We start from the raw sequence: 26,631 nt of genomic DNA, 5'->3' as shown, positions 1-26,631 counted from the left end.
CCTTATATTCAACCAATCCAAGAAAAAGAGGCATTTCTACTTGCCAGTTACATGCCAACTATGTGCATGCACAGCTTGTAACAAAGCCATTGACCATAAATAACTTTGTAGCAAGCTGGCTGTGATAAAGGAGTGTTTTTGGTAATGAAAAGTCAGGACAGAATACCATTCGAAGAGAACCAAGCTTTTGATACCCTTAAGAACTCAGTAAGACTATTAGATATGACTGTAACTCTAGAGCTTTCCAGCTGGTTGACCCCTACAGTGGACCCCAACACTCCTGATGCACTGGAAGCATATGAGACTGTCCCGCACGGCAGGGATCTGAGCCTGTGGCAGAGCAGTGGGGTGTGACGTGAGTAATGGGGGCCAGGGGAGCAGTCACTCAGCACTGGCCGCAGGCTTGGACGTCCAAAGCCTCGTTAGTCAAACCACAGAGTCCTCCATCAATCCAGCCCTTAACAAGCAGCTCTCCCGAGGTACAGCCCTGACCAGTCACCCATACAGCAATGCACAGCCAAACTGAGAACTCAGGCATAAACATGCCAATTTACACACACACAAACACATACACACTGCAGTCAGAACATAATCTGGACCCTCTGTTCATTATTTCATAATGGAAATGCTCAAAAATACATGCAAAATAAATGTTCACATTAAAGGCACACTATGCAAGATTTGGGTAATTTGTTCCTGTGGTTACCCCTAGCGTAATACACCTTTACTAGTTTTTACATCACTGTACTGAAATGAATGGGGAAGTGGAGGAAAATGGATGAGTTACATAGATACATAGTGCAGTTTCTGCAAAAGGTCAGTGAATAATCATGTTTATTTCAATGCTGTAATATTAAGGTAAGGAATTACATATTGCCATATTGTTACTGCTGTGGATACACACACACACACACACACACACACACACTGCTGGACAGAAGACCTTGAATCTTGAATGCAGAATCCATTTCTGGGTTTGGCAGTTACTATTAGCTTAGACAGTAGGTGCCAATCTGACATCAAGAGGCCATTCAGTTACCAGTGATAACGTAAACAAAGACTAGAAACTCAAGGGCTGCTTTTTAAAATCTCAGTTTGTTACGTCCCAAAAAATGTATGTGGTATGTGATGAATATATTTTCCAGCAACCAACGTATAGCTCATAAATTCACACACTTAACCTTCGTGATCCTATTTTAAGGCCACCATATCTCACAGACTAAAACACCTATAAAGGTGTTACTTACTGTAAGTATGAGGGATACCACAGAGACATATGACGACACATAGCTGCAACTGTGATGCTAACTAAATCATCTGCCTGAGGATTTTTTCTGGGCTTGGGCGGCATGGGGGCGCAGCAGGTAGTGTCGCAGTCACACAGCTCCAGGGACCTGGAGTCCTGCTCCGGGTGACTGTATGTGAAGAGTTGGTGTGTTCTCACTGTGTCTGCATGGGTTTCCTCTGGGTGACTGTCTGTGAGGAGTGTGGTGTGTTCTCCCTGTGTCTGCGTGGGTTTCCTCCAGTTGACTGTCTGTGAAGAGTTGGTGTGTTCTCCCAGTGTCTGTGTGGGTTTCCTCTGGGTGACTGTGAGGAGTGTGGTGTGTTCTCCCTGTGTCTGCGTGGGTTTCCTCCAGGTGACTGTCTGTGAGGAGTGTGGTGTGTTCTCCCTGTGTCTGCGTGGGTTTCCTCCGGGTGACTGTCTGTGAGGAGTGTGGTGTGTTCTCCCTGTGTCTGCGTGTGTTTCCTCCGGGTTACTGTCTGTGAGGAGTGTGGTGTGTTCTCTCTGTGTCTGCGTGGGTTTCCTCCGGGTGACTGTCTGTGAGGAGTGTGGTGTGTTCTCCCTGTGTCTGCGTGGGTTTCCTCCGGGTGACTGTCTGTGAGGAGTGTGGTGTGTTCTCCCTGTGTCTGCGTGGGTTTCCTCCGGGTGCTCCGGTTTCCTCCCACAGTCCAAAATCACATGCTGATAGGTGGATTGGCGACTTAACAAACTTAGGTGTGAGTGTTTGTTGTCCTGCAAAGGACTGGCACCCCCTTCAGGATGTGTTCCCGCCTTGCACACAGTGATTCCGGTTGGGCTCCGAACCCACTGCTACTCAGAACTGGATAAGTGGTTACAGACAATGAATTAATGAAGATGTGTCTTTGCCTTTCACATAGTAAAGAACGACTCTAAAGTCTCTCCTAGACAACAGCTTGATCAGGTAAAAAAAGATAATCCAGCCACACTTTGTAGCTCTGGTGGTGCAATCCTTTGACAATAAACATGTAGCAACAGTATGACTACCTTTGGTGTAGTAGAAAAAGGGTGTAAATTAGTTTTCTGACAAGATTATTGCTTTAAAAAGTGTGTATTTCAATCCTGTATCTATAAAAAATATCTGTTTCAAGGTGAAGGCCACACAAACCCCGCTGAGCGAGTGATCAGGAAGACTCTACTGGAGATGAGGATGAGGAGGGGTTAAATGAAGGCCCCAGGGCGCTGTATCTCAGCGGACAGAGCTGTGTCTGGAGGCGATGGTGACAGGTCTGAGACGCAGACGGCCGTTAGCCCAAGCTGTGCAGACGCACGAGGAAAGACTGCAGAGATGGAAGTACAGTAATGTGATGTGACAGGAAGAGGCGGGATAGAGGCTCAGCCTGCTGGGGGATGAGGGAGGGGGGCATCGAGAAAGGAAGCAATCCGTTTCTGATAACTGTTTGAGAAATACAGGTTGGAGAAGCCTAAAACAACACAAATAGCTGAGAAAGAGGGAGAGGCGGAGGAAAATTAGGAACATGTGACACTATTTCAGACTGAGAACTGTGTGAACATTTTCAGCTGTGAAGTGTCAGCAGTTTTGTGCCTGAAACTTGTATCTTAAAGGAACATTAGGTAGTGTTTACCTTTAACATTACAGCTCCTAAATAACTGATGCTTCACTGACCTGTACTAGTGTTTCTTTAAAACAAACCTGGCCCATCCTGCAGCGCCAAAAATCTCTTTCATTATTTGTGAATATAAATAGCAATAAAAAAGTGTCATTCAAAATATCCTCTCAAAGAATGTCTATTTACTAATACAAGTCTATAAAACTAGTTCTGTCACATCAAGTATTTAACCACAGCCATACTACCAGGGAAAATGTCATTATTGTGCCCTTAGATGTGCATAGGGAACAAAGGAGCAGTGAATGGTTCAGTACTTGTGCTTGCTTGAATATTCTTTTGCACCCCACTCGCCGCACACCAGCTACAAACACGTACACACACACAAATCAGATGAAGCGCAAACTCACGGAAATCACGCTCACTCACTCGTGTTTAAGAAAATACTCACACGTAGTAATTTAGTGCTGAAACTGTGTCAAAACAATTTAAATAGATTTTTCTTTTTGGTGAATACACAACCCCCTTGTAATTATTTCATTGACTGGTGGACATCTGTTCTTTCTTTAACATATTCAATGGAATAGAGAGTGTAAACTGTTTCTGAATGTGAGAGAGAGAGAGAGAGCGGGAAAGAGAGAGAGAGAGAGAGGGGGGGGGAAGAGAGAGAGAGAGAGACAGAGAGAGAGAGAGAGAGAGAGAGAGGGAGAGGGAGAGAAAGAGAGAGAGAGAGAGAGAGAGAGAGAGAGAGAGAGAGAGGGAGAGAGAAAGAGAGAGAGAGGGAGAGAGAGAGAGAGAGAGGGAGAGAGAGAGAGAGAGAGAGAGAGAGAGGGAGAGGGAGAGAAAGAGAGAGAGAGGGAGAGAGAGAGAGAGGGAGAGAGAGAAAGAGAGAGAGAGAGAAAGAGAGAGGGAGAGAGGGGGAGAGAGAGAGGTCATTGCTGTAAACTGCATTGAGCTCACTTTATTCATGAGCTATGATGTGTGATATATCATTTCCGCATGAATAAGGCATATTACATTATTGTCAGATGTAGACTACAATAGAGTTAGTTTTTATTTTATTGTTAGGGAAATGAGGTACACTGGTGAGGCACATTAGATGCATTACTGAGTGTTTAATGCAATAATTGTAGCAGATAAGTGTAGTTCTATCTGAGTAGTTATCAGGCTGTACAGAACAGGACTAGCTGCAGTTGAGAGTGGCTGAGCTCCATGATAAATCAGCTGAGAGCACTGTGTGTGTGTGTGTGTGTGTGTGTGTCTGTTCTAGGATGGAAAAATGTATCACTTAGTCATTGCTGTGATATTGGCCTGTGCAGCACTAACACCACAAAAGGATACAATATGCACACGTCTTATCAGCAATCTGACCACTCAGAGATGTTTCTGCATTCACAGCATCCAATAACGGTGAATGATATTTTTGTCTATCATCTATTACTCGTCAGTTTACTCCCTATCACATGATAACTTGGGGTTTTTTGGCCCACATGTCAACATGAAAATAGAAAATGTCCCACATTTCAACATGAAAATAGAAAAGAACATTCTGCATGTTATAACAGCTCTTGCTGCACAATCATGGAGTTGGTAATAGACAAGCAAGACAGACCTGTTTCATCACTGAAAAAATGTGGCACATTATGAATTACATTATGGTTGTGGAACTGAAGACTTGATTAATCAAAGCTCAGGCCAAAAATATGCATGCAAAACTTCACCAGCTGGTGTCAGCAAGTGTTGTTACAGGATGGAGATCAGTGGAACAGCTCCTGATATTTCATTCAGCCTTGATGTGACACTTGATGTCTGTGTATTTACATCTGTCTGTGGTCTAGACATACACACATCGCATTGTACAGGTCAAAATCTGTTTACACTCACACTGAACTGACTTGTCCTTACGTGGACAAAAAACATGTCTTAATAATGTCAATAGTGTTTAAGTTGGTTTAAGGCTAGGACTAGTTTTAAGGTCAAGATAATCATAATGATTAAAGTTAGGAGTCGATGTACTATGAAACCATGGAGATGAGTGTGTGTGTGTGTTTGTGTGTGTTTATGTTTGAGGGATATTTAGAGAAGGCAATGTCATGGGCAGCTGTCAGTGCAGAATCACACAGACACACAAACACACACAGCCTGATGTGACTCCTCTGATTGCAGCTGAGCCGTAGGACACACACAGGCATCATCTGCACAAAGACATAAAAACAGCCAGGAAACATACACTCAAACTTCTATAGGGTCATCACTTACTCACACACACACGCAAACGGTACACACAAAATAATCCACAACTGCCTGTCCTTCCAGTGTAAGAAAGCAGCTCAACACTCTTGGTCCTTGTGAAGAAACACTGAAAAGGAAAAGTCAAAGACGAACATTTGCAAATCAAAACAAGAAACTGCTGGTGTGGGCTGGCTGATCTAGAGTACAGATTTCAACCTCACTGAACGTGTTTGGCTTTACTTCAGAAGCAAGTACTTTTAAGTTTCAACTTTGCCAAGTGAATAATAACCCATGTGATAACAAATAGAAACTGTATTTTTAATTAATTAACTAATTTATTTATTTATTTAGGGGAGGCACGGTGGCGCAGCAGGTAGTGTGTCGCAATCACACAGCTCCAGGGACCTGGAGGTTGTGGGTTCGATTCCTGCTCCGGGTGACTGTCTGTGAGGAGTTGGTGTGTTCTCCCTGTGTCTGCGTGGGTTTCCTCCGGGTGACTGTCTGTGAGGAGTGTGGTGTGCTCACCCTGTGTCTGCGTGGGTTTCCTCCGGGTGCTCCGGTTTCCTCCCACAGTCCAAAAACACACGTTGGTAGGTTGATTGGCAACTTAAAAGTGACCGTAGGTGTGAATGTGTGTGTTGCCCTGTGAAGGACTGGCGCCCCCTCCAGGGTGTATTCCCGCCTTGCGCCCAATGATTCCAGGTAGGCTCTGGACCCACCGCAACCCTGAATTGGATAAGCGGTTACAGACAATGGATGGATGGATGCAGCAATTTGCGGCAGTCTTTGTGCTGGAAACAAAGCAGAAATGTACGTTTGCATAAAAAACATTCATTATGTTGGAACTTAAATATTTTTAAAATGATTACACTGTGTTCCATTCTGCCCTAAACATATTTGCATAGATTTATTCCCTCTATACAAACTCCTCATGTGTCTGCCCACTCCCCACAGAGGCTGATGTTGATTCTCTCAGACTGATGCTGTGTGTAGAGCAGATGGATCCACACTGACAGAGGAAGAGGGATAAAAGCTTGCAGGCTCTGATTCACACACTCTCCAACTGCAGCTCAATACTAAGGCTGGAATTCAGTCTTCCAATACACCAACAAATGAGTGTCAGTGAGCTAACACACATACAGCATTGACTAACGCACTAGCCCAGGGGTGTCCAAAGTCCGACCCCCAGGCCAAATGCAGACCGCTGTAACATTTTAACTGGCCCATGGCATCCCTTTTAAGAGTACATCATTAGTGGCCCGCTGGCAATTGGCAGTGTTGTCTTTCACCTGACGAAGGCAGCAGTGCGCTAATGTATAGCTAAAATATTGCACCACTTCGTTAATGAACTAAGCTAAAATTAAACGCCATTAATTGTTCTGGGCCAGCAAAGTAATTCACAGAATGAAATTTGGTGATGGCTGCAGCAAAATAATGCAAAGTTGACAGTGAGAACCAGCGATTTCTGGATTTTACACTTTTGCCGGACCGCCTACCGCCTTGTGTTTACTGACTGACTGACTGACAGCTAATGTTGAAACGTGCATGCACGAGTAGGAGCTGTTAATTCAGCCATATTTCACAGAGAGAAATTGGCTCCACTACAGTGTCTGTTGTTAGTTCCAGTTCGTGAACTACATTTGGAACCGTTTGGCAGTGACCAATCATCCCCTTTTCCCTGGACAAGTATTCTTTTTGGGACCTAAAAAATGTGTCCAGCAGGGATGTCTAAATGTTTCTCCTGTCCCATTTCTTGTCATAAGTCCAAAATCCTTCATTAAAGGACGTTGTTGAAAGGTGAACAGAAGGCGCGAGGGTTGAAGTGTTCAAGGGGTCAGAGAGTTGAGAGCTGTATTGGGACACACTCGCGCCACTTCAGCGCTGTAGATCCTCCATCCACCGCAGTGAAGGTCAGTCAGTATTTTGGGCCTTCCTGTTTTTGAAATGCCAGAAAAAACTCTGAGACAATAGCTATATTGCTAATGGCGGTCCGGCTAAACTAGGCATGCCTAGTTTCTCTTTTTTTTGATGTATTTTTTCATATTTTGAATATACTTTTATACATAATTTATGAATAATACTTGGAAAGAGAGACTGACCCTTATGAATTTTGACATGATCCAGTTCAGCCCCCTTTGAAAAAGGTTTGGACACCACTTCTCTAACTGCACAGCTACCTCACACAGGAACCATGACAAATCACATGATGCTACATGACACTATCCTATCTAGCTGTACAAGGCCATATCACATTCATGACACTCTTAAGTATCTCAGGACTCACCTCGTAAATACAGAGGTATTTCATCAACCTTCTACAAGGACATCTAGTTCTTTGAATGTCTGAAGTCAAATAATTGAAACTGTTTAGCTACCATGCTAACACCTGTCTCTAAAGCTAAATTACTAGAACATACTGAATGGTGTATTTACTTCTTTAATATATTCCAAAGTAGCTGTGACAAAATCATGATTGTGCCTCCTAAACACACAGAAAAAGACTGTTTACAGTATCATGGAAGCTTGTATCCCTAATAAAACGTTTCTTAGTAGCAGCTAATGGTTCATTGGGTCCACTGTGTTCAAAACCTTGTTCATAACATCAGTTTCAAAATATGGCATTCACCAAGCTCAAACACTTTCCACATAAACGCAAGATTCAACTTAAATTGGACGCTCTGGGAAAGAGATATCCAAACCAACCAGTGTAGACAGATGTCAGTGCAGCTTTGCATGCGTGAGCAAGTCTAAAAACCACCGGGAAATGTCAGAACTGTCAGCATAATGCAAGCATTCGCTGCTCGTTCAATACAGCATTGTGTTGGAGTTGTCAATGAAAGATATTAGCATGTCCTTCCCTGCAGTTGCACTTTTAACAGTCAAAAATGCCATAAACATTAGACAAATTAAATTCTGAACCTGGGCTACACACTTAAATACATTCCCTTTAGACAAACAACAAATGAGCTAACAACAAGTTAATATATGACTGAAAAATACATTCCAGTAGATTGTGAATGTTTCATGTACTTCAAAATTAGGTTTGGGCCAAAACTTTAAATTCCTGAATTTCCATTATGTCCAAACTACATATACATACACATATGAGCTAACACAAGGTGACCATATGTCATCTTGTATTTATGTATTTATCTATTTACCAGATCTGTCAGCATTTTGGGATGTAATAAAATGAATCCGAACATGATTTCTAAATGGTGATAAATCTTACATTTATTTAAAATCAGAGTCCTTCAGTTGACACACATTCCGTGTGCAGATTTTTAAGTCTGCTTTGCATGTGCTTCTACATTAACCATTGGACAAACCTCTACCCACCTCAGCCTAAAAAAGCCTAAATGTAAATATGTATACAAACACAAATCAGTTTGATTTTACTTTAGTTGTTTATTTGAATAATGTATTTATCCATCCATCCATCCATTATCTGTAACCGCTTACCCAGTTCAGGTTCGCGGTGGGTTCAGAGCCTACCTGAAATCATTGGGCGCAGGGCAGGAATACATCCTGGAGGGGGCGCCAGTCCTTCACAGGGCAACACACACACACACACCTACGGACACTTTTTTGAGTCGCCAATCAACCTATGTTGTGTAATGTGTGTTTTTGGACTGTGGGAGGAAACTGGAGCACCCAGAGGAAACCCACATGGACACAGGGAAAACACACCAACCTCCTCACAGACAGTTACCTGGAGCGGGACTCGAACCCACAACCTCCAGGTCCCTGGAGCTGTGTGACTGTGACACTACCTGCTGCCTGAATTTAAATGGCAGGAAAAAAACACGTTTTGTGAAGTGTGGTAAAATTGAATCTATTCATTTGTGTTTTTAATCTTGTATAAAGATACATTGAAATGAAAGGACATGATTTAACATTATGGCATTTTAAGACCAACCAAATGCATACATATTTATGCATTAACTGTCATTAATAGATTTGTATGATTTTGTCCTCTCTCTCTCACACACACACACACACACTCATAGTGTAGGCCTTCTTGAACCCCCCAGCCACAACATCCTAACCATGAGTGTGTGTGTGTGCGAGAGAGACACCCGTGTGCACCCAGTGTCCTCTTTTTAAAAACAAAATATATTCACTCTAGCATACAATATGTGATTAAAATGATTAAAACTCAAATTACTGTACCTATATTTAGCTTATTAGCTATTCATATTCCCCCATGCCTACCCCCAAATAGACAGAAAGACAGACAGATAAATAGATAGATAGATTTAACACCTACGATCTGCAGGGCCCCTATTAGCCTTTATAGTGTCTGACATTAAAGGCATAACTGAATTATTCGCTGTAAGGTTGAGGTATGAATGGTTTAGAAATTGAAGCCTCGTGTGCTTCAGAACTCAGACACTAGCCCAGCAGGCAGAGGTCAGTTATTTGACCTTGATTCTGTGGGAGGATGTCCAGAAAGTTGCTGAGGAAGCTGAACACCATGATTCAGCAGCATTTCCCTCCCCAGCAGAACGAGGAGTTATGAATATTGAAGGCAGTTCCAGACTGAGCCCCCCCTCACACTCATTCTCCTCCCACTTCCCATCCATGGCAGCAGAACATGAGCTCCTACCCTGTGGGATGTCCACTCTGCACTGGTTGGTGTTTCCTCTCTAACACACCTGACTCATTAGCAGACCCTCCATGAGCCAGACAAGGTGTGAGGAGCAGGGAAATCTGTGAGAACCGGGCATTCGGTTACCAGCAATGGAGTGAAGAACCATGACATTCTCAAACTGTACTGTTTCCTCACCTCACATCCAATAATAATAAAAAATAATAATAAAAAATACTAAAACTAATAGAAATCATTTTCAAAATGGAGATTCTAACTAGAAAACAAGGATTATGCCAGTAGTGTTAATTCTTATCTAGAAAAACAGTTAGTGTTCTTCTCTGTTCGTTCTCTTCGCTGTCCGGTGAATTTTCACGAATGGCAGATGAATCAGAAGCGATGCCTGGCTTCACGGGTCTCTGAGGAAGCATGTGCAAGTCTTACCCTCACTGCTGGGTAGCAGCATGTGATTAATGCATACATTTTAAACAAAACGCATTTTTTTAACAATTCGGAACTCGTTCATTTGCCTGAAGTACATCGCTGTCATTGTTCTGTTTCGTCCTTGAAATCACAGTTAGGGTGACCTTCGCTAAATCTATACAGTGTGTTTGACAGCAGGGGTGTGTAATGAAAGGCAATGGGTCATTTGTGTGAGAATTTGTTGTGGTTTAGCACACATGGCTGTTATGTAATGAAGGGCCAGCGGTAGTTTCACTGCAACGATTTACAGGAGAGTAATTATGGGGTTTTGTGGCTGCGCTGTGTGGACTTTATGCCCCCCCCTTCCATCTGTCTAAAGTTAATTACCTTTACTCTCCTCAGAGAGAGAGAGAGAGAGAGAGAGAGAGAAAACGAGAGGAGGGTGGTGGGAAGGACAGACAGAGAGAGGATGAAGAGAACAAATTAGAGAGGAAAATGTACGAAGGAGTTAAAGAGTGAAGAGAAACTACAGAGGAAGAGAGAGACAGATTGAGAGAGAGTGAGAGAGGTCAGACTAATTAAGAGAAGAAGGTTAAGTAGAGTGGAGACAAAAGAGAAACAGAAAGAGAGCGAGAGATAGAGGGAATCAGACAGAGAGAAAGAAAGAGGTGGAAATGAGAGAAAGCTAAAGACAAAGAGAGAGAGGGCAATAAGGAGTGACGAGTGTGTGTGGGGAGAGAGAGAGAGAGAGAGAGAGAGAGAGAGAGAGAGAGAGAGAGAGAGAGAGAGAGAGAGAGAGAGAGAGAGAGAGAGAGAAAGAGAGAATAGTATAATCAGCATAACTGATGTAACTGGTTGCCGCTGATGTTAATATAATGGAGGCAGTTTGTCATGGCCTGCTGCTCCTGCACCTCTAGCTCCTTAATTACAGCTTATTCAAAATGCATCAGCTAGAACTCTTACCAGAACCAAGAGAACCGAGCACATCACTCCTGTCCTCAGGTCACTGCACTGGCTGCCAATTAAACACAGAATTGATTGAAGTGTTATTAATTGTTTATAAATCAATAAACTGCCTTGGACCAAAATATATTTCAGATCCTGCTAGAAGTGTATGAACACAGTAGGCCCCTCAGATCACTCTGGACTGGTCAGCTAGTGATGCCCCGGGTCAGAACCACACAGGGGGAGGCAGCTGTCAGTCACTCAGCTGTCTGCACCTGAAACAGACCACCAGAAGTCCCCAAATACCTCTATTTTCAAATCTAGATTAAAGACCTTTCTGTTCTCCTGTGCATTTGAGTAGCGCTGCACTTAGATTGAATTAAAAATGTAGATTTACTTATTTGATTTCTAGTACCATTTTAATAACTGTTCATTACTCTGTTTTTATTGTTTTAAATTCTACTGAATAGCTTTTAATCATTTATTTACATTCTGTTTTAATTCTATTTTATACTTTCTAATTGTTTTTATTTTCTTTTACTTTTTAAATTTGAATTGCCATTGTGTACGAAAGGTGGTCTACAGCATATAGATTACAGCTGATAATGGACACAACTATTATTTTATTTATAGAAGAACACATAAATGTTGCCTTGAAAGTCTTAAATTAGAAGCCAGTTGTTCTTTTGAGAATAGAATACAGAGATTAGACTGAATATCACCTGTATCCCTTTAACTACAGTACAGAACCGCGCCATGATATAACCCTGCATTCGAGTTTAACAGCCACCGGGGAGCTGCAACAACTCCAGGAGACAGAGACCCAGACAGAAGGAAGAGGACATAGACATAAGGGATGGGGATTAGAGGACAGATCAGGAAGGAGAAATATGGGTTAGGAACAAAAAAAAGAGGAGGAGGAAAATGGGAAACAGACAAAGAAAATAAGAAACAGAGAGGAAAGGGAAACAGAAAGGAGAAAGAAAGGGAGGAAGAATGATGGCTCTTGCTTTCTCATTAACCTACAGCTCTGCTCCCTGCACCCCACCAGGCTTTAACAGAGTGGAAAGATTTCCTTATCTGTAGGAGATAAGAAAATGTGTGTTATTAGAACTGGTGAATCAAGGTTGGCCATTCCTCTTGAGAGGGCACCAGGTCAGAACCATGGACCCAAGAGAATTGAGGGACCCTAGGGACTAGCCCTCACCTTCACCTTGCCAAATAGAGAGCCCTGTGTGACTGGGGAAGACCTAGTAATTAGTAAGATAATGCAATCATAATCACACGTGTTACATCAGGTTAACATAATAATAGTGCCATAAAATCAAACATTTTTACGATGTACTGATCGTATTTCATGGTATAATTTACATATTTTACCCACTTGTACCAACATTCACTAACCATTTCATTAGATAAACCAAACATATCAATGTGCTTATTATTGACAGCAGCCCAGTGATACAAACGCTTGAGTGGTGGCTCACTCTTACCACAGCAGTGGCACTGACATAATGGCACAATAGTGTGTGAGGTACTGTTAGGACTGTATCTGACACAGAAGAACATCGCTGCCCAAACCGCATCTTCAGTGGCCACTCACATGCTCTAGTTCACCTTTGTAAATATACACTTGAAGCTTAGTGCTCTAATCCATACCGAGTGACCCTTCAAGGACATGAAGACGAGGCTATTGCAACAAGGGGCTGAGCACAGGCCATGAGATCAACACAGGACACGAGACCTCAAAAACACAGATACAAACATCAAGAAAGAAAAGTCAAGTCAGGAAGAAAAGTCCAGTTATTTGAACATGAGTGAATGAGTACACAGTGTAAGCTCCTTCTGTTTGACCTGGGGTTTCCACAAAAAATAAATAAATAAAAACCCACCTAAATTAAAAGTCCTGGAAGAATCGAGGGAACACCTTAATGGAAAGCACAATGGAAATGTATGGTTCTAAATTTCAATACATTAATTATAAATCACACACACACACACACACACACACACAAACAACAAAAAATGATGTAATAGTAATAAAGAATTCTTGCAACACAAGGTACGTGTTCTCCCAGTATCTGTGTGGGTTTCCTCTAGAGACTGGATTACCTGTGTGAAACTGTCCACGGGGATGAGTCTGTGAGTGATTGGGTGAGTGTGTGATGCCCTGTGATGGACTGGTGCCCTGTCCAGGGCGCGTTCCTGCCTTGTGTCCAGTGATACTTGGGAAGTCTTTCAACCCTCCGCCAACCTGAGCAGGAAGAAGTGGTTACAGAAGATGAACGAATGAATAAGTGAATCCAGGAAGAAACCAGACTTTTGTTGGTTTGACTGGTTTTCTTTTTTCATCAGTTGCTGCCTGGGTGAGTATCCAATTGTATCCACCCCCATAGACCACCCAGAGACCACCCCTTGAAAACTCAATTTGTGAAACATTCATTATGGTGATGTTAATTATTTAAATGCTCATCAAATTTTCAGTGGAGGAAAAAGGGCCCAGACATTCACATTTGGATGCTGGGCAGCTGATTGAATCCAGGTTGTCAGAACACACACTGAGTTCCACACATCCACGCCAATGTGGACCAGGCCACTGTCCTAAAAATGAACTTAGGCTCATGAGCCCAGCATGAGCCGTGAGCCTGGTGTGAAACCACTGAGGGATTCAAGCTCATCTGTGGCTGACAGGACTGATTGGGAAAATGAGGGACACTGCACTGGAACATCACAATCACCCCACACTGGGCTATATCAGGCCCAGAACGGTTTTGTGCTCTTTAATATGAGCCGTACAAGTCCTCACAAATCACCGGCAGTGGCTCATCACTGTAATCCATTCTACAGGGTCATCCCGGACACAAATCAATGCTGTCCCCATCGTAGACAGGCTCATTTGCATTTTGCAGGAGTTGCACAGTTTTTTCCACATGCCTAAAAATACCACATGCTGTGGTTAAGGACATCTATGGAACGACAGAAACCACTGTAAATAACAGCGCAGATAAAAGGCAATGTTGACGATTGTAATCAAATAATAATTTTTATAAAATTCAGAAGTCTTCTGGCGTGCTCAACACCGGTCTAATCCACGGTGTCTTTAAATGGCTATAAAACAATAGTATCTCAGTCAAGTACGCTACCCAGTAAACAAGGAACGTCCCTGGACGTTCAAAATAGGTCTAAAAGTAGTCTGTCCGTCAAGGACATATTTTAAACGTCAATGGACGTCCAAAATCCATCTTAATAAGTTAGTTAAGTGGTGACCAATCGATAACGTCAGTGGACGTCCAAAATGCGTTTTATACAAGTAATTTATTTCGGGACCAATTAATAACGTCAATGGACGTCCAAAATACGTCTAATAGTCATCTTTTCAATGTCTGTGTTTGGACGTCTTTTCAACTTTCATTTTCAACCTTAAGAGAACGTTGATTAGACGGCAGTCATTACGTTATTTCAACGTTGAATCAACGGCTAATTGTTTACTGGGTAGGCTTTCTCACTCTGTGTTCACGGCAGAGAAAAGTCATTGTGTAGACAATGGAGAGAAATCTAAATGTTGAAAAGTATGACCTGTGATGACAGTGAATAATCACTTGCAGACAAGTTCAACTTCAACGTACAAGCGTCATTTACTGTTCTACCTTAAAAGACAAAGAGCTTCTGAACATAAACAAACTGCAATTCCCCACAATCGTTGAATTTGCCTTCATGTAAGTGAGAGCGAAATCTTCAAAATACTAATTGAATACTAAATACAAAATGAATTAAAAGCCTAAAAACTCAACCCTGTTCATTGGAATCACTCATTTAGAAGATATTTCCACTAATGTTTTCCCACTTCTATCTTTCCACCCATACCTCTACCACACATCGGAAGATCAGAAACCCCACCCCACCAAATAATATGATGGGTTCCTTAGCTTTATGATGTAAGAAACCCTCGCTGTCTGAATCTGCCCATTTGTGACTTTCTTTGGAGCACTGCAGGGTAGTAGTGGAAATTCTCAACCCTGGTGCAAGCTACTTATTTCGCTAACAACACATCTTCTAGCATATAAACAACACCACACAGGCATGTAAACAACCTAAACCTTCTCAAAAGGATAAAAGCTGTTACTGCAGCAAGAAGAGACATACTAAACATAAAAAATGCTGGAATGGAAACACCGTGGCTCACTCAGATAGAAATGCTTTTCCCGGCTGATCTTCGCAGTACATGGCAACAGTTTTGGAATCTGTTTGTCCAGTTGAACCTGGAATTTTATCCATGCTTTTGTCCATTTATAGGCATGAAGTTCACTCAATATTTTTCTCCTGTCACGACCTCTTAGCTAGAAGATTCCTACAGCAAATCTCTGCCAACAACCAACTCTCAATATGCAGAATGGTCCCTTTAAGTCTCAGAGTAGCTTTGTTTTTGCTATTGTGGCCTGTGGGGAGAAAGCCAGTCTATTTAAATGCCCTGCCTGGAGAGCACTGTTCAATCACTGCAGCTCTGAAAACTTCTCCCAGTTCTAAAACCTGTCAGTGATTGGCAGTGATCTGGATGTGACAGACCCAAGCGGCGGTCAGAGAAAGAGAGAGAGAGAGAGGAGGAGAGAAAGAAAGCTCCAGCCTGCAGCAGGCCAGCTCCCCTGTGCCCGCCAAATCTACTCCCTACATGGACAAATCCAGACGCAAGGACTCAGACAAGTGTCTTCAGCTGGCCATAGATCTGAGTGCCCAACCGGCCAATAAGAACAGGGGAATTCATCGGGGGGAGTGGCAAAGTGATACACAGGTTGATTATTAGAAGTACACTACCTTGCAATAGCTTTGAATCAGTGTTTTTTTTAATAAAAATAAAACCAGCTGCTGTCAGAGAAAAAATAGTGTATCTGCTTTTTTTTTTTTTTTTTTTTTTTTTTAAACAGCAGATCTTAAAGTCTGATGATGAATGAACCAGTAGAAATCACTTATCTTCTTCTGAAGGACAACAAATGTCCAGAAATAGTGATTTTACAATGTAACACCCAAGAAAGCCCCCTTATGTAACAAAATGGCGGAAGGAACACTTTGGGGCACAAAGTGATTCCAAACTTCTGAACTGTACTGAATGTCCTCCTGCAGCTCTTAAGGTCTTAATACTTGGGTTCCAGACACAAATACCAAATATGGTCATTACCACATTATTAGTGCCACCATTCAAAAGCAGCAACAGCATTATCAGGCAGCCATTAGAGGATAAACACAGTAATTAAAAGACTTTCCAAACAGAGACCTGGCCGCCTTTCCGTGTGTGGGAACTGAGATTAATGACGTGGCCGAAACCATCAATTTCATTGTGTGTTTTCATTTTAATGACAGTTTGGTGTTGCTGTGCTCCTGTGGTCCAGACCCCAAAGCAAATAAAAGCCTGTTTATAGCCATGAGCCCACCGTTGATATAGTGCTTGTCAGCACTTGCCATGTTCTCCAGTGAGGTCATAAGACACTGGGGCTGTGAGCAAAGCAGCAAACAAATCATTTGCAAGTCCCTGGCACTTTCCACCAGTCAAGACCACACACATGATACAATATGTATGTAATGACCCCCCATAACAGCAAACAGCTGCTCATCATAACGTTAAAACAGTGCAGATATCAGTAAAACATGGCACCACAGAATTAGAGAAGTTCACACTGTGCAACATGAAATGTGCTTTTATTATCATTGCACAGTAGTACAACCAAATTTGGACTCTTCATTCAGACAAACACACAGTATGTTATTAGAGGGAGTGAACAGAATCCTCAGAACTCATAGAGAATTGGGGTGGGGGGTGGGTGGGTTGCTCAAGGGCAATTCAGCGGTGGATATTAAAGGAAGACTTAAGTGCTGTCACTTCCCTCCCCCAAACCGTTTTCTTTTCTGCATGGTGACCTTTGGTTTGCTTTATTGACCTTTAGGTCACATGAATATGACCAGATGTCCTTCACACTGTGAGAACCTTTAATGATGAACAAAAGAGTAAAACTGACCTGGAATAATATCCAACATACATTAATACACATCAGAATTAGTGCTGCATCACGTTGGATTCTAAATCATATCTGAGGGGGGTCTTCTCTTACCACTGCTGTGTCTGATCCACTCGTTCCAGTGCAACACACACAGTCACAGCTGCCAGCGCTGAGAATGATCTACCACCAAAATCATACCTGCTTTGGTGTGGTCCTGTGGGGGGCCTGACCACTGAAGAACAGGGCGGACAGGGCAAGCAAACGTATACAGAGCAATGGCGGACTCCAGTCTGTAACTGCAGAGCTACAAAGCGCTCCTGAGTGGTCAGTGGAGCCGAGAGAATGGACAGTGAACACAGAAGGAAGGAGATTGGGGTATATTGATGCCACATGGTGGTGTATTTACTGAACCACTCACACTTTTATGGAATTAAACATTACTAATATTGTGTTACATACACTTACATTTGCATAAAATCAATGTTGTTATTTTGAGATGCCGTGTAGAGGCTCAACTCATTGAATAATCTCTTCAGTGCAACCTTTAACATAACACCCTCATTCACTTAAACCCACACCTAAACCTGACTCCTACCCTAGAGTAAGGCTCTCAGATCAACACTGACAGCAGCAGGCTTTATGACAACTGGTGCTTGTTGAAGTGAGCCTTTATAAATGTCAGTTGTCATGGAAGGTTTCTGTAGAACACAGCCCTTCAGTGAAGTGTTCCCATGCTTTTTACTTTATGACACACAACAGAAAGTCCAGTAGCATAAGCAAGCTGCCAAGAGAATATCGTGCGTCTGGAGCTGAGGAGTGACCTGTCACTATCTGGACTTTGCAGTATGGAAGCAAATGAGCCTGGAGAGTTATGTGTCATTTCTGTGGAGACTCTCTCTCTCTCTCTGCTTTCCTGTCTCTTTCTCACACAGAATACACACTGTGACATGAAGCTACTGCCGCTTTCACATCAACACCAAGTCACCCACGCCTGCCAAGCCTGGCTCCCCCCCAACACACACACACACACACACAAGGTTATATTAGCTCTATCTTGTCATCTATTACACAGCCAGTGTAAAAACATATCAACAGTAATCTGCTCAGAATTAGAGTCAGCAAAAGCACACAACCAAAGAAGCAATGAACTACAAACATGAACTGAGATAAAGTCCAACCAGAGAGAGAGAGAGAGAGAGAGAGAGAGAGAGAGAGAGAGAGAGAGAGAGAGAGAGAGAGAGAGAGAGAGAGAGAGAGAGGTGAAGTTGCTGCCCCTCTCAGGCTGGCTCTACCTTGCCGTCGGCCCAGCAGAAGCAGATGTTGCTGGAGGTGCTGAGGATGTCTGTGATGAAGCCTGAGATTCCCAGCCGCATGGTGAACCACTCGGAGGGACAGAAAAGAGAGAGAAAAAAATAGAGAAAGTAAAAGAATGAAGGAGAAATGGTAAGAGGAGAGAGAGACAGAGATGAGGGAGAGAGAGAGATGAGGGAAAGGTCTAGGTCCCCTGGTGTTGACAGAGAGGAGTGTGAGGCAGGGGGATGAGAAAGGAGTGAGAGAGAGGGAGAGAGAGAGACACATACACACACAGAGAGAGAGAGAGAGAGAGAGAGAGAGAGGGTGGAGTGAAGGAGAAGAGAATGATGGAGTAGGACAGAGGAGAGAGATAGAGGAAGAATGGAGAGAAAGAGAAAGAAATGAATGAGTGAGAGATAGAGGAAAGAGAAAGGGGAGAGGTGATAAGAGACAGAGAGAAAATTTGAGATATAGGAAAGCGTTTGAGTGAGACAGAAAGAGGGGATGAATAAAAGAGAGAGATGGAGAACAAAAGAAGAGGGGCAATAGAAAGAAAAAGTAGACAGAATGAGTGAGAGAAGAAAGAAAGAGGCTGAGGAAGGAAAGACAGCAAGATATAGAAGTAGATGGAGGGTGGAAAGAGAGAGAAGGGGAGGGAGGATACAGATAGAGAGAGAGAGAGAGAGAGAGAGAGAGAGAGAGAGAGAGAGAGAGAGAGAGAGAGAGAGAGAGAGAGAGAGAAAGATGCTCCTTCAGCTGTTTACGGCAGGACCTGTGAGTGTGATGTGCACCCCACACACACACTGACAACAACAGGTGTGGTCCAACATCCAGCCAACCAGCAGACACTGTGAACACCCCCCACACTCACACACACACAAACCCACCCCCACACACTATGAAAGGGCGCCTCTCTCTCCCTCTCTCTCTCTCTCTCTCTCCCTCTCTCTCTCTCAGCACGTGGAGGAGACACTGAGGACATACAATGAGGGTAAGACGCATAAACACTATCATCCACTCTCACACACACACCTTATACACATTTAACTGTATTCTGTATTCACAATAAAGGATTCAGTGATTATTTTGAATATTTGATTGTATTTGTTTGTGTTTGTGCTTCAGGTGACAGTAATCATAAAACACATCACTAACCTTGCAAAACATCACTCACCATGCCACACCATCACACACACACACACACACATTTACATATACCTGTACGCATCTGTAAATAAACTTCACACCATAAATCACTTGTGCCTTACTATAAAGAACAATAAATATTGGTTAACTCATCAAACCTCTTGCACTAAACCATGTCATTTATGGAGCCTATATTTTTAATCTTGTTTCTAATATTTTCCCTGCAGAATACAATCTCAGCTCAGACAAACCTCAATTTATATCTGATACAGGACAACAATTAAACATTTTAAGTCAAAGCTGGCCAATGGACAGCTGGAAAATCTCCATGTTAACCAATTTTGGTTCATTGTCATATTTTAAACAAACAATGACAAAAAATAATTTCTATAAATAGAAAACAGAGCTCTGTTTCCTCACACAGCAGAGCATGTGTACATGTGTGTGTGTGTGTGTGTGTGCTGCCTCTTAACCATCATTATCACTCACTGTTCGCCTGCTGCCTCAAGACAAGCACACACATGCACATTTGTTTTAGAACCTCTTTAGGGCAAGAGGTCAAACATATCATGTATTATGCATATATACTTTTAACTACATTTATCAGTTTAAAATAAGAATATGCTTATAAGTGTTTATAAATAGTTTCAAATCTGTTTATTAAATGATTATTAATTAGGCTGTAAACACCTTAAATATCATTAATAATTCTTTGTAACATCCTTTGTTAAAAGAATATGATAAGGATGTGATTTTTTCACATTCATTATTTACAAGCCACTGTTGCCCTTTCTATATATGTGTTATAACTGATTATTATTGAATTTGAATGCACTTACAACATAATTAATAATGTCAACCATGAATAAACAGATATTAAACCATTGTATAAACCTTTATAAGTCTATTCTCAAGGGCGTGGAATTAGCATGGACGGAAGTGACAGGTCCCCACCAATATACAGCGATTATTGAACTGTCCCCATGAATAATTTGATTCCCTTCAAAAGAAAGAAAAACAAAACCCCAATCTATCAACGTCTCATTAACCTAGAGGTGCAGAAAGGGTTAAATCACGTTCTTTACTCGAGTCCTACCTCCCTGTAACACATATGGCCAGTGTGATTGGCTGTGCCTTTCCCTGCTGTCACATGAGACTCTAGCTATGTTTGGTTTTTAGCAATGGCAAAACTGGAAGGAAAACTTTCCAGTCATAAGCGATACTCGTGTAGCATGGGTGACACCTGGGTGTCAAAAGAAAGTGAGGATGGCAGCATAAAAAGAAGGTGGACATGAGGAGCTATTTTTCAAAGAAATGTGTAACTTAAAAGTCACTTAAGTCACTTAAAAGTCAAGTTTGCTAATGATTATGAGTCCATCATAATAACGTTAATGGCAATGCTAGGTTTAGGCACACAGCATACAGCAGGCTAACGTCGTCTTTTTTGTTTTTGTAGAAGTTATGCAGTGCTCCATCTACTTTTATTATCGCTGATGAATGAGACCTGTTTCATTTGCACTGTGACTGAAATAAACTCTAAAAAATAAAAATGAAATAAAAGTCTAAACTACTTCTTTATCAGTCATTATTCATTCATTCATTATCTGTAAGCACTTATCCAGTTCAGGGACGCGGTGGGTCCAGAGCCTACCTGGAATCATTGGGTGGAAGGCAGGAATACACCCTGGAGGGGGCGCCAGTCCTTCACAGGGCAACAAAAACACACACTCACTTTTGAGTCACCAATCCACCTACCAACATGTGTTTTTGGACTGTGGAAGGAAACCGGAGCACCCGGAGGAAACCCACGCAGACACGGGGAGAACACACCACACTCCTCACAGACAGTCACCCGGAGCGGGAATCGAGCAGGCCCCTGGAGCTGTGTGACTGCGGCACTACATGCTGCACCAACGTGCCGCCCTATATCAGTAATTAGTTTAACATTAATTTAAAATTCCATAATTCATTCATTAAATTATGGACTTAAATGCATGTAGAATTGTATATGTAGTATATCAGTTCTTTATTGTTTTTTTTAACCGAGGAAAGAGAGGAAAAAAAGAAAAAAAGAAAAAAAACACAAAAAAAATGGAAATTGTTTGGTGGGGGGCAAGAGCAAATCTATGTCCTTGCCTATTCTAATGTGGGCAATGTTTATTTTTTTCCAAATTCAAAAAATAAATGGTAATCATATATGCCATTTGAATCAAAACATTTGCATAGAACTGTATATAATACTAAAATGTCAGAAATATATTTAAGCATGTATGAATGAACTATATTGCTACACCATACCATAGCTAATATATCAGTGACCAATGTTTCGTCCGTTAAAATATTCTAAACAAACAGGGCTTGTGTAAAAAGCTCTTTACAAGGTCAGGACTATTTTCCGGCTCCAGTGCAGACAGAGTGCACCTGTGCTTCTCGGGTTTTCTGATGCATTCAGCACATTTTAGTCCTGAAGCTTACAACAACAAACATCCATCCATCCATCCATTATCTGTACCGCTTATCCAATTTAGGGTCGCGGGGGGGTCCAGAGCCTACCTGGAATCATTGGGCGCAAGGCGGGAATACACCCTGGAGGGGACGCCAGTCCTTCACAGGGCAACACAGACACATTCACTCACACACTCATACCTACGGACACTTTCGAGTCGCCAATCCACCTGCAACGTGTGTTTTTGGACTGTGGGAGGAAACCGGAGCACCCGGAGGAAACCCACGCTGACACGGGGAGAACACACCAACTCCTCACAGACAGTCACCCGGAGCGGGAATCGAACCCCCAACCTCCAGGCCCCTGGAGCTGTGTGACTGCGACACTACCTGCTGCGCCACCGTGCCGCCACAACAACAAACAGACAAACGCAAAACATAGTTACACACTTACTCCTGTATTTTCCAGAGTCTTCGAGGGTGAGGGAGGAGCTCTCGTTTGTTGAGGGGCACAATGCCCAGGGCCGCCTGCATCACAGGAAAAAACTTCTTATACTTCATCTTGAGTTGTCTGTCTTCTCTGAACTATCTAGCTGCCTATATCTCTACCTCTGCTTTAAAACCAATGAAGCCGACCTAGACAGCTATCCGTTACACAGTATTTTTCCATCATGCATAAAGAACTACAACCACTCCAAAACTGCCTTAACTAATAGCTACAAAGCAACTGGATCCAGACGTATCTTGATGGATTCAAAAGTAGACTGAGATTTGAATGAGCGTCACATTTACATCATTCAGCGTCTTCATGTTGTTACACAAATGAAAGCCAACCGGGTTGGGTTGGGTGGGACGTGTAGGGCGGATAATTGTGGTACTAAGCCTGTAGAGATAACGCAGACTGTCCTCTCTATAATCCTTGAACTCCAGCATAAATCAGCCTTTCCCACATTTAAAAACTGACCCCTTCTATTGAAAACTCCACAACATCCTTGCTGAGAAAATAGCAGGGAGTGAATGAGACAAACACAGGTACAAACACTCTACTTGGATGAATGCATGGACTCATTTTAAACTAGTTCAGAGCAGCTCTTTTATTTTTTAACATTTTTCTACAGTATTGTTAAGCAGAAGGGCCCTAAAGTTATTAAAACACTTTATATGAAACACAAAATATGAAATATTTACCTGCTGCTGTAAAGTTAATATTTTGGGAAATTACCTTTTTAGTCAATATACATAAATTTAACAAAAAAAAAACGTCCAAACAAGTATAATGGCCTGTCTTAGCAGCAGGATAAGAGCCAGCATGAGGTTTGGCAAATGAAATTATACAATGGCAGCTTGCAAAAATGGAATACATTTTGCATTGGTTACCATGGTAATAGAAAACAGACATGAGATAAGTGAAAATTCCAGGAAAGAAGCTAAAAATAATTCATCGTTTCCACATGTCTATATGATTAAAAAACTAAATGTACAATGAAATCAGGCAAGCTGTCTGATCAATTTGGGTTGCCACACCATGGGGACAAGTTGTATAGCTAGTTTGTTTACTGACTACTGTTTATGCTAACATGCTAGCAAGAGCTGTACAGAAGTCATATTAACAGGGCTTTATGTCAGCAAGATTTTATAACTTTACAAATCCAATAGCAATCAACCAGTTGCTATAAGTCTTAGCCACAGCCGTAGCTCCAGGATTACTGGAACACGAACAGCAAAATTGAACACCAAGATGTACATAAAAACCTGCAACCATGACAACTTTGAGCAAAGCAGTATTAAAAATATAGTAGTAGTAATAATAATGCAGCACTGCTCCAAATAACAACAGCTGGGCAGTTTAATCTGGATAAAAATATAGCTAGCCACCGCATGTGTGAGTGCCCTTGCTGAAGTCAACATCCCACATAAAGTAAAAGGTTACCGTGATCAGGCTTACATAAAAAGAGGTTTGAAAGGCATGACCAGTTTTGAAAGTGCCTGGCGCAAATCCTGTCCGATCCCAAGCTGGGCACAGGGATATTGTCCTGCCATCGACTGTAAGCTGAAGTTTTACTCTCTTTGTAAAACCTCCCCTGCAATGTGAGCCAGGACAATGATCCAGATGTGATCCTTTTATGCAAAGCAGATCATGCCAAATCCTGCCTCAATCAACCCCACACACACACACACACACACACCGTAATGTCTGCTTTCCACACCCTCCCCACACACGGATAGATTTCCTCTAATGCTTTTACAAAATGCCATAATCTGCCCACATCATACTTTATAATGCTAACCATGGAGTGATGCCAGCACAGCTGGGTGATGTTATTAGATATACAAACCTAAGAACAGTACAGAAATCTCAGGACAAGGCCATTGGCATGGACATGGATATCAGCACAAGGACCCAGAAATGCTGTTGTAAAAAACTATTTGTATCCACAAACACATACAAGTTAAGGCCGCACTATGTTCAGTGGAAGGCATATGTCAACAACATTAAAATGTTGGCAGCTTCTACGGTCTCAAGCTTTTATGAAACAGACTGATATTTTGCTCTGACAAGTCAACTAGACTGTTTATGATGGGCTTCGCCTCTCTGGGCCATCCAGACTGTTATCAACGTTAAGTCCAAAGGCCAAGGTCTGTCATGGTATGAGCCATGTATTAGTGACCATGGCAAGGGTGCACATCTGTGAGGGCAACATTAATGCTGAACTATTTAATCACATTTTGGAGCAACATATGCTGCTTTTTAGACAATATTTTTTAGGGACATCCAAGCTTATTTCACAAAGCCATTCCTTTTGCTGTAAATGTGTCGTATTTGTACATTTGCATTTAAAACATAGAAATACTGTTACTGTGCAACTGTCAATGTTCAGTTTAATACATCACTAGAACCTAGCAGCTGTGCTTCATACTGTGGAAACATTTCATGATGAATTGACCAATAGACATGCTCCAAAATTACTTGGAATTAGATCTTTTTACGTCGACTTCCATTGAAAGTTAATTAGGTTTTATCTTCTCCTGTGATGTTACTATTTTTGGAGATACATATTTTTTCATTGGACTGCGAGGATATGCATGGTGATTAGTCTACACTCTGTAGAAAGAAAAAAAAAAGATCTGATTGTGAACATCAAAATTAGACATCAATACCTCTGACACATAAAACAATTGCGTATACAGCCCACAGTTTATGACTGTATATGCACAGCCCAGCTCCCAGGACCCTGTTGATCAGAAACCTGCTAATGAATGTGCAACCTTACTCAAATCGATAGCTGAGCTAACGATAGCTGAGCTAAATTATATGCAAGGAATTGATGATTGATGTGTACAAGGTCACTTCTGGATACATCAGTAATATCAGCCTGTAAGAGAAAGAAGAAAGACAGAGAGAAAGGGTGGGGAACGACAAGACAATCTTCCTCATTTGATTATAAGTCATGATCCTGGGGCTGGAAGTCAGCTGGATTCTGAGAGCAGACAAGACCTTGCATTAGCTTCAGTGCACGCATAGTGTGCTTTTGCTAAATCTAATGAATGCACTGACACAGGCAAATAGGCTTATATGTCTCTATCTCCACAAGCACACAGGGCTAGTGTAGCGAACAGAGAATACATCAACGTTGTGTGCTCATGCACAACCACAAGCCTTTAGACATCACACATCTGTCAGATGTAAATAGGCCTACAGCACAATTGATTAACATTAGACACCAGCAAAGTCAAATCAATTAGTGAATACAGTACCAACACGGAATTAGATTTAGATTCTGAAGCGAGGGATATCAATTGGAATATTTAAGCTGGGTGATAAAATGTGCCCTTTCAGATTCTGAAGGCTCAGTTCTTTGCTTGTCCATGACATTTCTAGCTCTCTAAATCAGGCCTGTAAATCGGAGGCCTATTATTTGAATGGAAAGAAAAAGAAGTGGCTGCTCCTCCTTCCTTCTCTCAGTGATAAAAAGATTGATATTTATAGGATTTGAGTGTAACCACTTTCACTGTTTAATGATGATGCAGCTATATATTCACAAGTTAAAGCTAGGGACCTTCAGCTATTTTTGTTTAATTACATGATGCTGTGTCATATACTGATGTATAACAGTTACAATATGCTTTTTTCTCCAAGTGGGAATAAAGGCTGTCCTTCACTACAGATGAAACAAACTGCTAATGATGTAGTTCCTCATAATATAATATAATATTCATCATAACATAAGGCAATTTTGATGTCGTAGTCACACAACCCCAGGGACCTGGAGGTTGTGGGTTCGATTCCCGCTCCGGGTGACTGTCTGTGAGGAGTGTGGTGTGTTCTCCCCGTGTCCGCGTGGGTTTCCTCCGGGTGTTCCGGTTTCCTCCCACAGTCCAAAAACACACGTTAATATGTGGATTGGCGACTCAAAATTGTCTGTAGGTGTGAGTGTGAGTGAATGTGTGAGTGTGTGTGTTGCCCTGTGAAGGACTGGTGCCCCCTTCAGGGTGTATTCCCGCCTTGCGCCCAATGATTCCAGGTAGGCTCTGGACCCACTGTGACCCTGAACTGGATAATGGTTACAGATAATGAATGAATGAATGATTTAAAGGTAATTGAAGCACATTCATTCCAAATGTTAGAGCTGTAATTTATCTACAAAGTTTACCAGCAAGGTGGGTGGGTTTGGAGCGTACATTGAGTGGACACATTGTTTA

At 42.0% G+C, this 26,631-nt stretch overlaps 1 protein-coding gene across 5 annotated transcripts in view; it reads right to left on the bottom strand.

The window, feature by feature from the left end:
- The window catches only part of LOC136666394 (tight junction protein ZO-2-like), a 106,013-nt gene that overhangs the window by 71,787 nt on the left and 7,595 nt on the right, over nucleotides 1-26,631 (bottom strand). The window contains exon 1 of one of the 5 annotated variants that reach the window (XM_066644556.1): nucleotides 22,385-22,442. The exons of 2 other annotated variants lie outside the window; for them this stretch is intronic. The gene's annotated coding sequence lies outside the window, so the exon portion shown is untranslated. Of the gene's footprint in view, nucleotides 1-2,408; nucleotides 2,426-18,338; nucleotides 18,357-22,384; nucleotides 22,443-26,631 lie in introns of those variants that run through there. 2 more of the 5 variants (XM_066644555.1, XM_066644552.1) reach the window with 2 other exon arrangements.

The sequence above is a fragment of the Hoplias malabaricus genome, chromosome 14, assembly GCF_029633855.1.
Source record: "Hoplias malabaricus isolate fHopMal1 chromosome 14, fHopMal1.hap1, whole genome shotgun sequence".
Classification (NCBI taxonomy): Eukaryota; Metazoa; Chordata; class Actinopteri; order Characiformes; family Erythrinidae; genus Hoplias; species Hoplias malabaricus.
The sequence above is the reverse complement of the archived record's forward strand: the minus strand, read 5'-3'. Positions and strand labels throughout refer to the sequence as shown.